General features: G+C 38.1%; 1 long non-coding RNA gene across 1 annotated transcript; it reads left to right on the plus strand.

Annotated features, from left to right (window-relative positions):
• Positions 1-8,710: 8,710 nt before the first annotated feature.
• LOC116094736 lies at positions 8,711-10,419 on the plus strand. The gene is made up of 3 exons (XR_004120280.1): positions 8,711-8,824; positions 9,057-9,080; positions 10,237-10,419. It is a non-coding gene; the product is annotated as an uncharacterized LOC116094736 (long non-coding RNA).
• Positions 10,420-11,905: the final 1,486 nt, after the last annotated feature.

Consider the following 11,905-nt stretch of genomic DNA (forward strand, 5'->3'; position numbering starts at 1 on the left):
CACAAAGGATAAAGTAAAAAGTGTATATATTTCTAAGAATGTTAGTCTCTGACAAAATCAAGTTTATGTATAACTATATAACAAAAGTATCTGACCTACATCAATTTCAGTATTGAGTGTAAACATGGAATATCAAAATGATAAAAGTGCAGCTAAGTACAGAGAATAATTCTAAAAGCTGTAGCTATTTCAGTTCTCACTTTATTTGACCACATCTACTGCAGCCTAGCACATTTAGGCCTCATTTTGTCATCAAGGATCTCTAAGACAGAACATATATATATATATAAATTTAAATATATATATGTCTATTACATATATATGTATATATATTACATGCATATATTCACACACACAGACACACACATATACATATACACGTATGTGTGTGCATGTTATAGAAAAGGAATTGTATTGTCTTAGAGCATGGAGGATGTGCAGATCAACAGTGGATGACTGTATGCTGTAGAAGCAGGGATCCTGGTATGGCTCACTCCAGGTTACCTCATCAGTTGTGGTGTGATGCTGAGGCTTAAATGCTTCTCTACAGAGGTCTTGCTGCTGATTCCACTTTAGAAGAATGAAAATTCTGAAGTCCAGTATCCATGCAAGAACAGTAGTAACAACCACATTCAGGGTATGAAGGAGGGAAGTCACACACCTGTGCTAGCTTCCTCTACTCCAGCTTTTTTTTTCTTTTAGGTCTCAGTCTACTAGCTGAAGTCCTCTATATTTAACATGGAGTTTACACTCAGTTACTATCCCACATGTCTATCTTGTCTAAAATACACTTCGCAGACGAACCCAAAAGTGTGCTTCTCTGGTCTAAGACATTTCTCAGTCCTGTCACATTGGTAATTGATGACCAACCACTGGAACCCCTTTTCTTCTATTTCCATTAGAAATGACTCCACAAGGACTTTTATATGAAAACATTGTTATTTTCTTCACCAAGGGTGTATTCTTCATTCATTTTTGCTTTCACATTTCAAAGCATTGGTTTCTTATTTTTCCATAACTGATAATTATTCTAAATCTAAAAAAAAAGTCTTTATGAATTTGATTTATACTCCATCCTTGCCCAATGTTAGCTTTTGTTTCCCATCATCTAGTCTGAAATTCTGGTCTGCAAATAGTACTAAAAGAATAGCAGTTCCTGTGTTATTAACATCATTATCTCCATCCACTATCATTATCATTATTTCCATCATCATCATCATCATCATCATCATCATCATCATCATCATCATCATCATCATCATCATCATCATCACCACTATCATCATCATCACAAGAACATTATTTCTACCATTATCATCATTATTATTTAACTTCAAAATGGGAAGAGTGACATAAGAATGAAATGTTATTAAAAAATTAGCTCCCTATATTTCTCAGTCACACAAGCATGTGAGTGCTAGAGTGCCCATGGGCTGACCAGCTAGGATACCTCTCAGACCCAGATCCAGGACTTTGAATTGGCACACAGAACGTCTACCCCATCTGCTAGAATGAATGAAGGGGCCAGTCCTACAGATCAAAAGCTACAGATTCTCCATGACACAAGGCAACAACAGTATAGTCAAGAGGAGTCCCAGTGAGGTTCCAGTATTGATAAAACAGCAGAAGCTGGAGACCTCATTCCTATTCAATGAGCCATTGCAATGAACATTTGGAAGTAAAGAAGTGTGGATGAAAGTATATTGTGGGACACACTTTGGCACACTATAGCTTCCTCAATGAGATTTCTTTTTTTTTTTTTCCTCTGTTAGGAGAGAGTTTGTAAGGGTAGAAGAAATGCACAAAGGGAAGGGAGACAGGTGGGACTGAGGAATGATGGGAAAGTTACAAAGTACCAATAAAGTGTTGAAAAAAAATAAGATAATTAGCTCTAGATTATTTAACTACTAAATATTTTCAGAACTGCCTGGTTTTGAGACATTATATATATTATTTCACATTATATTTTATTATATTTTAAATTTTTCCTGAAGTTGGTTCATTTTCAAATATAAGTTTAATTTCTCATAAGAATAAAACTATCATTCTTAGTTTTTGAGACAAGGAAGCTCCAGCCTACAGTGCTGGAACTGTCTCTGGTCTGTAGATCAGAGCTAGACAGAATCTGTGGTGCAGCAGAAACGAGAGGCTATGACATACTAGCAGTTGGACAGGGCTACAAACTCTGTTCTCACTGATTAGACACTACATGAGGAAAAACATAATTTCTAGACATATGTTTACTTTACTTTCATGACTTTTTTTTGTATGTGTGTGTTTTTGTCTTTGTTTTTATTTTGTAAATGGTTATGCTCTTAGCAATCTTCAATCAAAAGGGTAACCTTTTATTTTGTAAGAATTGAGCAAACAGGGACACCTCATAAAAACATAGGGAAGGCAGGAATATCTATTAAGCTTAAAGTCAGAGAGCTTAAAAAGAGTTTACTGAATAAACATCTGTCCCCTGGAGATGCCCTAAATGCAGGGAGTAATGCTTGGCTCCAGGAAATGTCTGCAGTAGGGGATTGATCTCTCCCGGTATCTCCTCCTCACCTGGGGCACAAAGGGCAGTGGATACAAAGAATAATAAGCTTCACCAATGAGAGATAACCAACTCATGCTGTAAACCTGTTATGAAAGGGTATAAAAAGTGTGTGCTTTTGTTCCTTGGGATCGTCTTTGCCTTGATTGCGGGAGGACCCCAGTATACTGGATCTTTATTAAACCTCTTGCTTATCGCATCGATCCCCGTCTCTGTGTCTTTGTGAGTGAGACAACATCCTGGACGTAAGACTCGGCTCTCTGAATTTTATAATTTGTTCTTGTATATGAGAATAGTGACACCTGGTCCACAGAGTGCTCTTTATAGATAAAGATGGAAATAGAAAATAAAAATCGCTTAAAGACATCTTTTGGAGTTTACTTTGTTAAGCACCTGAAAGGGTTGGAAACACAAACCTAAGTCCTGTGCTTATGATGATGATATTTTATTTAAAAATGTTATTGACTAAGTCATTACAGGCTGCAGGCAGTTATACTTTTCAGATGCAGGGATCAGCACTCATTCTCTGTCTACCTTGGGTTCTCAGGCTTTCTTAATGATTTAAGGTGTCTTGACAATCTCTTGCCTTTTGAGTAATCCGTACATACTAACATACACTTAAATCTGAAAATTGTAACAATGCTTTAGTGGAATTACATAGCATTTCAATAATTTAGCTCTGTTCTTTATAGTCTGATCCATATGAATAATAGATTGCAGAGGGACCTCATAGTCTTGCCATAATAGTATAATGATTACCTTAAATACTACTTTGACAAAAACAACTCCATTACTCTTTTCTCCTTTTCCAGAGTTATTTCTCAGTTGTTACTTGATATCCTTTTAGTGTTAGTTTGCTCATTGAACTCATTCTTCTGGAAGTTTATCAATAATAAGATGTAGGACTCATTTTCATTTTATGTGATAGGATAGATTAATATGTGACACTAATTAGCAAAATATTTGTTGAACATTGGCTATCTAATGAATCAGGAAACAACTCATTGCATGACTGAATGCATAAAACCACAAACTATGACTACCAAATTCCTCATAGGTCTTTATCTGGTGTATGTCAACTTTCTTTGGGAGTGAAAGTTGAGCAGCAGTTGGACATGATTCAGAACTGTGCAAACTGATATCAACTTCCTTGGGCCATGCACACTGTACACACTGTTGTAGCCTCCAGTGGTCACAGGTTACTGGGTTCCTGAGAGGAAAGATGGGGCTGCGATGGTGCTGAATGGGTAGGATGGTGAGAGAAGGATGAGACCAAGACAAGTTTCTGATCAAGGCCCAATATTTACTTAGAAGTCTGAGGTTATAAAGAGATGGAACCCATCCTCCACTATGCCAGGATCTTGGTGCCTCATTAGCATCTTGTTGTTTTGTCCTGAAGACAGGCTCAGCAGCTCAACAGGGAGCTGCAGAGTTGGCAGAACAATAGACCTCCCCAAAGGCAAAAGACTCCACCCTAGGTGGGCTAGCTGGTTGTGGCAAGGTCAAGGTCTGGTTCAGCCCACTCAGGCTGGGGGGAGGGCACACACTGCTAGTTTGATTATTATATCACTGGTAAAAGTATACTTGCTATCTCAAACCTCAGCAGGAGCTAGATGATTTACTACAGCTCAAGCATTATGAGCTTTGCCTTCTGCCTTGTTAAGGTAAAATTACTGCACAATGTTGGTCGTGAGCTAAATGACTATACCATCCCTCAAAGCTCAGACACATCCTGTTACACAAAGGTAAATGATATCATAAAGATGCAAGTAAAACTAATCATACCATTATTATGTCCATTCTGTTCAACTCATAGTTTCTTCATGACAATTGACAAGAAGCTTACCTTCCATATTTTTTTTCTTCTGTGAGAAAACCTAAGATGACTTAGAAGGAAGTATTTACTATGATTTATGCTTTTAGACGGTACTATGGTCAGCTAGCTCTGTTGCTTCTAGACCTGTGATGGCTGATAGCATCAGCTGTAGACTGTGGTTCGGCAGAGATGTTCATTTTATGGCAGTGAGGACCATAGAAAAAGACCCAGAAACAAGATACACCCTTTAAAGAAATACTGATTCCTCTGACAAAATGACTTACATCTTCTGACAATACTCCCCATTTTACTTTATACCTCTTCTCAATATTGTTGTTAAATTATGGCTCCATCTGAACTAACCTACAGGTTAGGACAAGACTCTTTTGTTCATTTTTCTATATTTTTGAGAATTCTATGTATACATATATATTTCAAAATATATTGAAATATTATTATATCTAACCTCCAGGTATCTCCTCCAACTCCTTTCTTGTTTACCTCAACTTGGCCCTCTCAGGACTTCTAGTTTTTCTATAACTCACAAGATCTTGTTAGTGGTATTCATATGTGCATTAATGGGGCCATCTTTCTGAGCATGGGAAACCTACCAGTGGCCCATAACTTCACAAAAAGAATTACTTTCTTTCTCCCAGCTAACTAGCAATATCTGAAGCTACTCAGTGAGGAGTGGGGTCTGGATTTCTTCCACCTATGCTAGAACTTTGGTTGGCTTGATCTTCTATACTTTTTTGTGCAGGTAATTACAACTGCCATGTGTTCCTGAATACAATTGCCCTGTCATTCCCAAAAGACAGCATTTCTCCCCAGTCTTTGACTCTCACATTTTTTCTGCTTCTTTTTCAATGATTTTTTTTCCAACTTTCTGAGCCTGGATAGTTTTAGAGTTAATATAAATGTCCCATTTAGGGTTGTCATAACCTTCTTGAGTCAATTTCCCCTCAAAGGCTATGGACCAAGAGGTCTATACATGTATCTTTTGGTGGAAACACACCATATCTAACATGTAACATCTTTCTGCTTTCATTGTATCTGCCTTAAAAATAAATTAAGTGAATTTATCATACTTAAAAAGAATCAGATTCTAAATGAGTGTTAAATATAAAATCTTATAACATAATCCATTATCTCTCTTTCTCTCTCTCTCTCTCTTTCTCCACACACACACACACACACACACACACACACTAACAAACAATTATGCTGGCATGCTAGAAGTAGCTGATGCTCCTTCTGTACCTATTACAAACCTGTATCATTCAGGTTTCTGCACATTCAGTTTTCTAATCAGCTTGTTATGCCAACAATATAGACAATTGCATCTCTTTCACTTGCCTGAGCTGTATACTTTATAAGTAGGTAAAAATAAGTAGCATATTCCTGATCTCTGGGAGATACTCTATCAAATGAGCAGACCCAAAAAAGGAGTTTAGAAGAACTTCTTGTTTCCAATTGATGAATTAGGAGTTGTGAATAATATAGAGACATACTAATTATAATATAGGGGTGAGAACAGTAATGTGGCACTAAGCCATTAGTAGCCTGAGAGATTTTTGTAACTACTATTAACATAAACTTAGGGAATGGTACAGGAGAAATCCTCACCCCTGGGTTTTGTAGATTCAGTGTCATAAAAGAATGATGAAATATCTTTTTTATTAGATATTTTCTTTATTTACATGTAAATTTCTCCTTTCCCAGTTCCCCTCTAAAAAACAAACAAACAAACAGAAACAACAAGAACAAACCCTTGTTGTCTCCCCCCTCCCCATGCCTGCCACCCGACCCTCTCCCACTTATTTTAATATCAACCAAAGTTTCAAGAAACTTTGGAATTACTATCATCAATATTTTGCTAGTAAATGAACTGAGACTGAAGAGTTAATGAATTTCACTATGAAAACAACATCTGGTGGGCTTTAAAACTCACACCATAAAACCCTTGCACTTTGTCATCTCTCCTCAGTGTAGAATGCCTTGGAGGGACGTCTTGATTTCTATATAAAGAAGATTTGAATAATTATATGTCAAAGAAAAGATAGTTGATTAAAATTAGCAATGAAATGTACTCATCCAGGCAAATGCAGAAAGACAAAAATGGATTGGGAATCTGGATGGCATGCTTACAATTCAATAGAAATGCTGACTTCATCAGATGAGATCACAAGGGCCTTTGTGTTCTGTGCTAACAATCACTCAGTGTAGTAATTATCTTCCAAAAAGGCTGCAGCCAACACCACAAACCCAAAACAGTTTCATTTTTCTTTTTTTGCACAAACATTTGCTTTTCAAAAGTACTCTGTGTACATTTTCTTGAAAAATTTTTATATGAATAACCCTTGAAGATGCAGAGACTAATGAATGGGTGCTGTGGACATCAGAGCCCATCATCTGCAAATCTCTTCTTTCCTCAGGAACATCCATGCAAAACTCTTAGTTGACTTTGGAGTAACTGGTACCCAAGACAGAACAGTGGTAGCAGGTGATGGCTGTAAATGTAGACAAATCATGAGCAGCACAGGCCTCAGGCATGGCCAGCTTCCACCAGAGGACAGAAACCATAAACTTAGAGGATGCTTAGATAGTCTACACAGAATGGTTTTCCTCTGAAAGAGCTTGGACACAGACCCCACCCCTCAGAATGTGTTTTTTAAATGCAGAACAGAGCTCCTGTTATTGAGAGGCAGTGAGGCCAGGCAGGAGATTTGATTAGTGCAGCCTAGAGTCTGCATGCAATCACAAATTAACTAGTAGTCCTGAATTTAGCCTTCTGACACTGTCATTTTCTAGGACCTCAAAAATGGCACGTTAGAGTACCACAAAGTACACAGATGCTCAGTATGTATGAAATGTATGTTAGGCTTTCCTGTATACAAGTGCTTTCAGCTCTTGATATTTGATGGATTCTCACAATCCCTGGAAATCTCTTTCCCCCATGACTGAATAAGCAAAAGGCAAACTAAGGCAAAACACCCAATGTAGGTCATCAGTACACATGTATCTGCTCATCATCACAAGGAAATGCCCCTCATGCTAGCTACCCTTTGTAACTGCATCACCCATGCACAGCAAAGCCTGCACAGCCACACATTTCTGGTTCAAGATGAAACCCAACACAAAATGAGCAACGACATTTGAGTCAAGCAATATTTACTAAAATTATCTTTTATTTAGGGACTGTTTGTATTGGGAGAGCTACTATGAAGCAGAGGCTGTCTGTCCTGCTGTCTTACACGGTTAAGCAACGATTCACTACCTTCTTGCAAACTGTACTTGACAATCACATGGAGTCATACAGAAATTACCGTGAGTGTAAAAGTATAGTGACAGGCATGATATTGTCAAAATAGGTGTGTTGACATCCTAACTTCTATCATCTCTGAAGAAGACTTCATTTGTAAGTAGACACATTGGACATATAATGATTTGAAATGAATGGGATGAGGCCACAACTTAAAATGATCATTGTTTTCATAAAAGAAGAGCTATATATAAATGGAGGCCTATGGCCTGGAAGAAGAAATTGAAATCTTTTCTAATAAGCCAAGGAACACCAAGATTTGACGGCAAAACCCCGGAAGCTGGGGAGAGAAGGAAGGATTCTGAGAGGGGAGAAGTAGAGTCCTGGTGGCTGTGCTGACACCTTGATTTCAGACTTGAAACCACTGTCATAGAACTGAAAGTTCATAGCTTCTGCCATATTGATTCACAGGGTTTGAGGCTCTTTTATTTTATACAGCAGTAGCTCTAGGAAAATAATACATAGAATAAAGTTAAAGTTGAGAAATACATCACTCTGAGTGAAAGGTCTAGCAGTATAGTTATAAATAGTTATATTTGATGGACCAAATATCAGCCGCAGGGTTTCTGAGCTAGACACCTTGCAAATTATCACTATATTTGATGAACTACATCACTACAGGTAAAATATGCAATAGGCTGGTGTTTATTACTTATAAGTTTCACAACCATGGCTTAAGTTGCTCAGTTTGGGCACAGTATCAGCAAATAATAGGTATAGTGAAAGTTCCAGGATACATAATGCTCTTTGCCTTTAAGAACATTAAAATATGAGGGACAGTTAGCAAATTGCCAAGGCATGCACACATGTAGTTTACTCTCACTCTTGTTTCGTTTTCATTCCATTTTAAATTAAACTTACTTAACCGGGAGAGAGGGATATAATGAAATCCTTAGCAGACCATATGAAATGTAAACACGAGTCAACCAGGTTCATTACATAATCACCATGGGTGAAGAAAACTGGCTTTCATCATCCCCCCAAGTGACATCACAATTGGCTTGAAGTGATTATCTGAGTTAGCACCATCCATCCTGACATTTCCAATATTTTTCTGTATTTTTACATGTCAGGGCTTCTTCCCCCCTCGGGGAGTGTGGCTTCTTCTCTAATTGGCTCCTCTATGTCTATATTCACCTTTGAGGTTAGTAAAACACGCTGTTTAAAGACAATCCTTCCAAGTCAAATGTAAATGGGTGGTCTTCATAACTTTTATGGTTTACTTATTTTGTTAGATTTTATGTTCTTTGTTTAAAATATTGAGATGCCTAGAGCTTTTCTCCTAGAAGTTATCATTGTACTTACCTGTGCTAAGATAATCATTTCACCCATTTTCCTCACCCATCTCTCCTTCTCTCCTTCCCCTCCTTTACAAGGAAGAACAGTTAAATCACAGAAAGGTAAAGTTGTGTTTTATCCACTATATTCTTAAGGCTCTACTTGGGGGGTTTTTGTTTGTTCTTTTGTTGTTATTGTTGTTCCTGTCCTTCTTAATTCTTTTTTTTTTAAAGATTTATTTATTTATTATATGTAAGTACACTGTAGCTGTCTTCAGACACCCAGAAGAGGATATTAGATCTCATTATGGGTGGTTGTGAGCCACCATGTATTTGCTGGGATTTGAACTCAGGACCTTCAGAAGACCAGTCAGTGCTCTTAACCACTGAGCCATCTCCCCAGCCCCCCTTCTTAATTCTTATATAACAGTAACATTTCTTTCAAATTTTAAAGTCATGTAGTGTGACTTTAAATATGCCCATTCACTTATTCTCTCGCTCTCTTTTGTGAAGACAAGAGGAATAATCACTCCAAAATATCTCCTTTCTTTTTACTTCACTAAAATAAAAAAATGTATGATTTTCAAATTTCTACAGTATTACAAGAAGAGAAAATGTTATATGCTTGTATTTCTGTAATCATTCCAAAGTCTTGGATTAACAAACAGGCAGAATGCCCGTTTCTCCAGGGCAATTAGAATTTCTTTATAGATTGTGAGAATGGTTACTTAATACAGATGCAAGAAAACAATACTAACTCCCAATGCCAGTGAATTTCCAGTGAGATCACTTTCAGATTAAACACTGACTGATTCAGGATCCTTGGATGAAAGACTATTGTGTTTCAACTATATTTTGAACTTTGGACTTTTTGTTAGTTTATTTGTCTTAGCTCTTCCAAATAGGAGTTTGCAGAAGTCATTTGACCTTATGCAACTCCATGAAGTGAATAACAGAATACTCCTGTTTCTCGAAGAAGAGAGATCTGAGATGCTAAAGTCACATAACTCTCAGAGCTAAAGTACAGACAGATAATTAAAAGCTAGTTTGATTTGAAATGCTACATTGTACTAAGTGTTCCCAGAAACGTGTTCAGATGTAGGGCTTTGTGGAAGTAACTAGATCATGAATGGTCTTCATGGATGGATTAACTCTGATGCCTTGACTGGGCACGGGGAAGAAGACCTGGTTGAGAGAACTGGGAATTTGGGGACATTGCTTTTGAGGGAGGGGTCTGTTTCCCTGTGCTATTACCTTGGTCTCTTTCTTTCTGCTTCAGGATTATCATAAAAGAGATAGCTTCTGTCGCATACTGTTGCTGCCATGAAATCTCTAAACAATGAATTCAGCTCATCTTGGACAAAAACATTCAAAGTCATGAGGCAATATTACTTTGAATTGCTTCTCTAGGTTATCTGCCCTAGCAACAAAAGATATGAATAAAATATTGTGTTTTCCCAGAGCTCTGTTGCGGTGTCAGACATGTTATAGAATTTGAGACCCTTGTAAGGTACAAGTAAGAAATGCAGTTATAGTTGTACTGCCGAAACACTTCTCCTCCCTATCTTCCTATGTAGGAACTTCAGAAAGGAAGAGTCTACCCCAAATCCATTAGTCAGAAAATAAGTCCCAGGAAATGTGTGAATCACCATGCTGCTGTGTACACTGGTGGCTGTCCCTGGATACCTTACACATTTCTCAGCATGAGGCACAGTCGAGATGTGTACAGCCTCAAATTACATTCTCCCTTTACCCCCTTGCTCACAGCCTTAATGCAGTCACACTCAATCCGTATTTTCAGATATTCCCCACTCCACAATATTTCCATGACATAGCATGTACACTTCTTCTCTGTAGAATGCCATTCCTTCCGTCTGTTACACAGCAAGTTCCAAAGGCAATGTTATCTTCTCTTTGTAACCTCTCTTAATTTTTCCCTGTCATGTACATTTAAATGAATGTCGATATCAGCCCTGCTTTTAGTTACTTCAATGTCACCATCTTTTAGTTGCTTATTGTCATAAAAGCTTATCGGCAAACACCAGAAATACTGTAATCCCCACAAGAAAAAAAAATTGTGGTTAGAATGGTGTTTGCCTGAATTTCTATTTCTCTGCTAACATGTGCCCACTTTTATGCTTGTAGTTTCTCACTATTCTCATCCAACCAACCTCTTATCTTTTCAAGTAAATGTATTTTTCACCTTTCTGGTCATCAGTGACTATGATTACACAGTATATTTATACCTTAACAATGTAAACTAAACATTTCCTTTTCTTGCCCAGAACCACAGAGTTCTTCTGCCATCAGTGCAGGGGTAGGTTGTGACCATTCTGTGCTGTTGGAAGAAGACTCTGCTGTTAAGGTGGAGTCCACCATGTCCAAAGAAAGTCTCTGAGCTAGGTGCAAAATGAAGGACCCCCTTTCATAGGGCGGCTTCCGCTTCTCTGCATGATCTTATCAGGAGAATGTCTCTAAGCATTGCTGCCTGACCTTATCTACAGGATGACACCCCTCCCCCAAACACACACATAAAGCTTCCTGCCAGTGCTGCATGATTCAGCACATAAGTCCTACTTAGCCCCTCTGGCTCTATGATAATTAGGTACTGTGCTATGACCAAACATCCCTTCCTGCCCATAACCCCCCCAAACCTCTGAGGAAAGTCTTGTAGCCTATGGCAGATTACAGGTTTAATTTCCTCTCTCTGATAAGAACCTGCCCAGCAGGTTCTTGCTGTTCCTCATCATGTAAGTGAAGCATTTCAAACACCTCTGCCCTAGCCAGTAATGCATACCTACCCTGGAAATCCCTACCATTTCCCAAAATCTATACAGCCCTTGTTTATTCCTAAGAGACACTGAGCTGTCTTCCTGATGGTTCCCACCTCCCCTCTTGTGCTTTGGTGGCTAATGACCTCTGAGGGAAAGAAGTCCCATGCTGTGCTT

Source organism: Mastomys coucha, unplaced genomic scaffold, assembly GCF_008632895.1.
Source record: "Mastomys coucha isolate ucsf_1 unplaced genomic scaffold, UCSF_Mcou_1 pScaffold17, whole genome shotgun sequence".
NCBI lineage: Eukaryota > Metazoa > Chordata > Mammalia > Rodentia > Muridae > Mastomys > Mastomys coucha.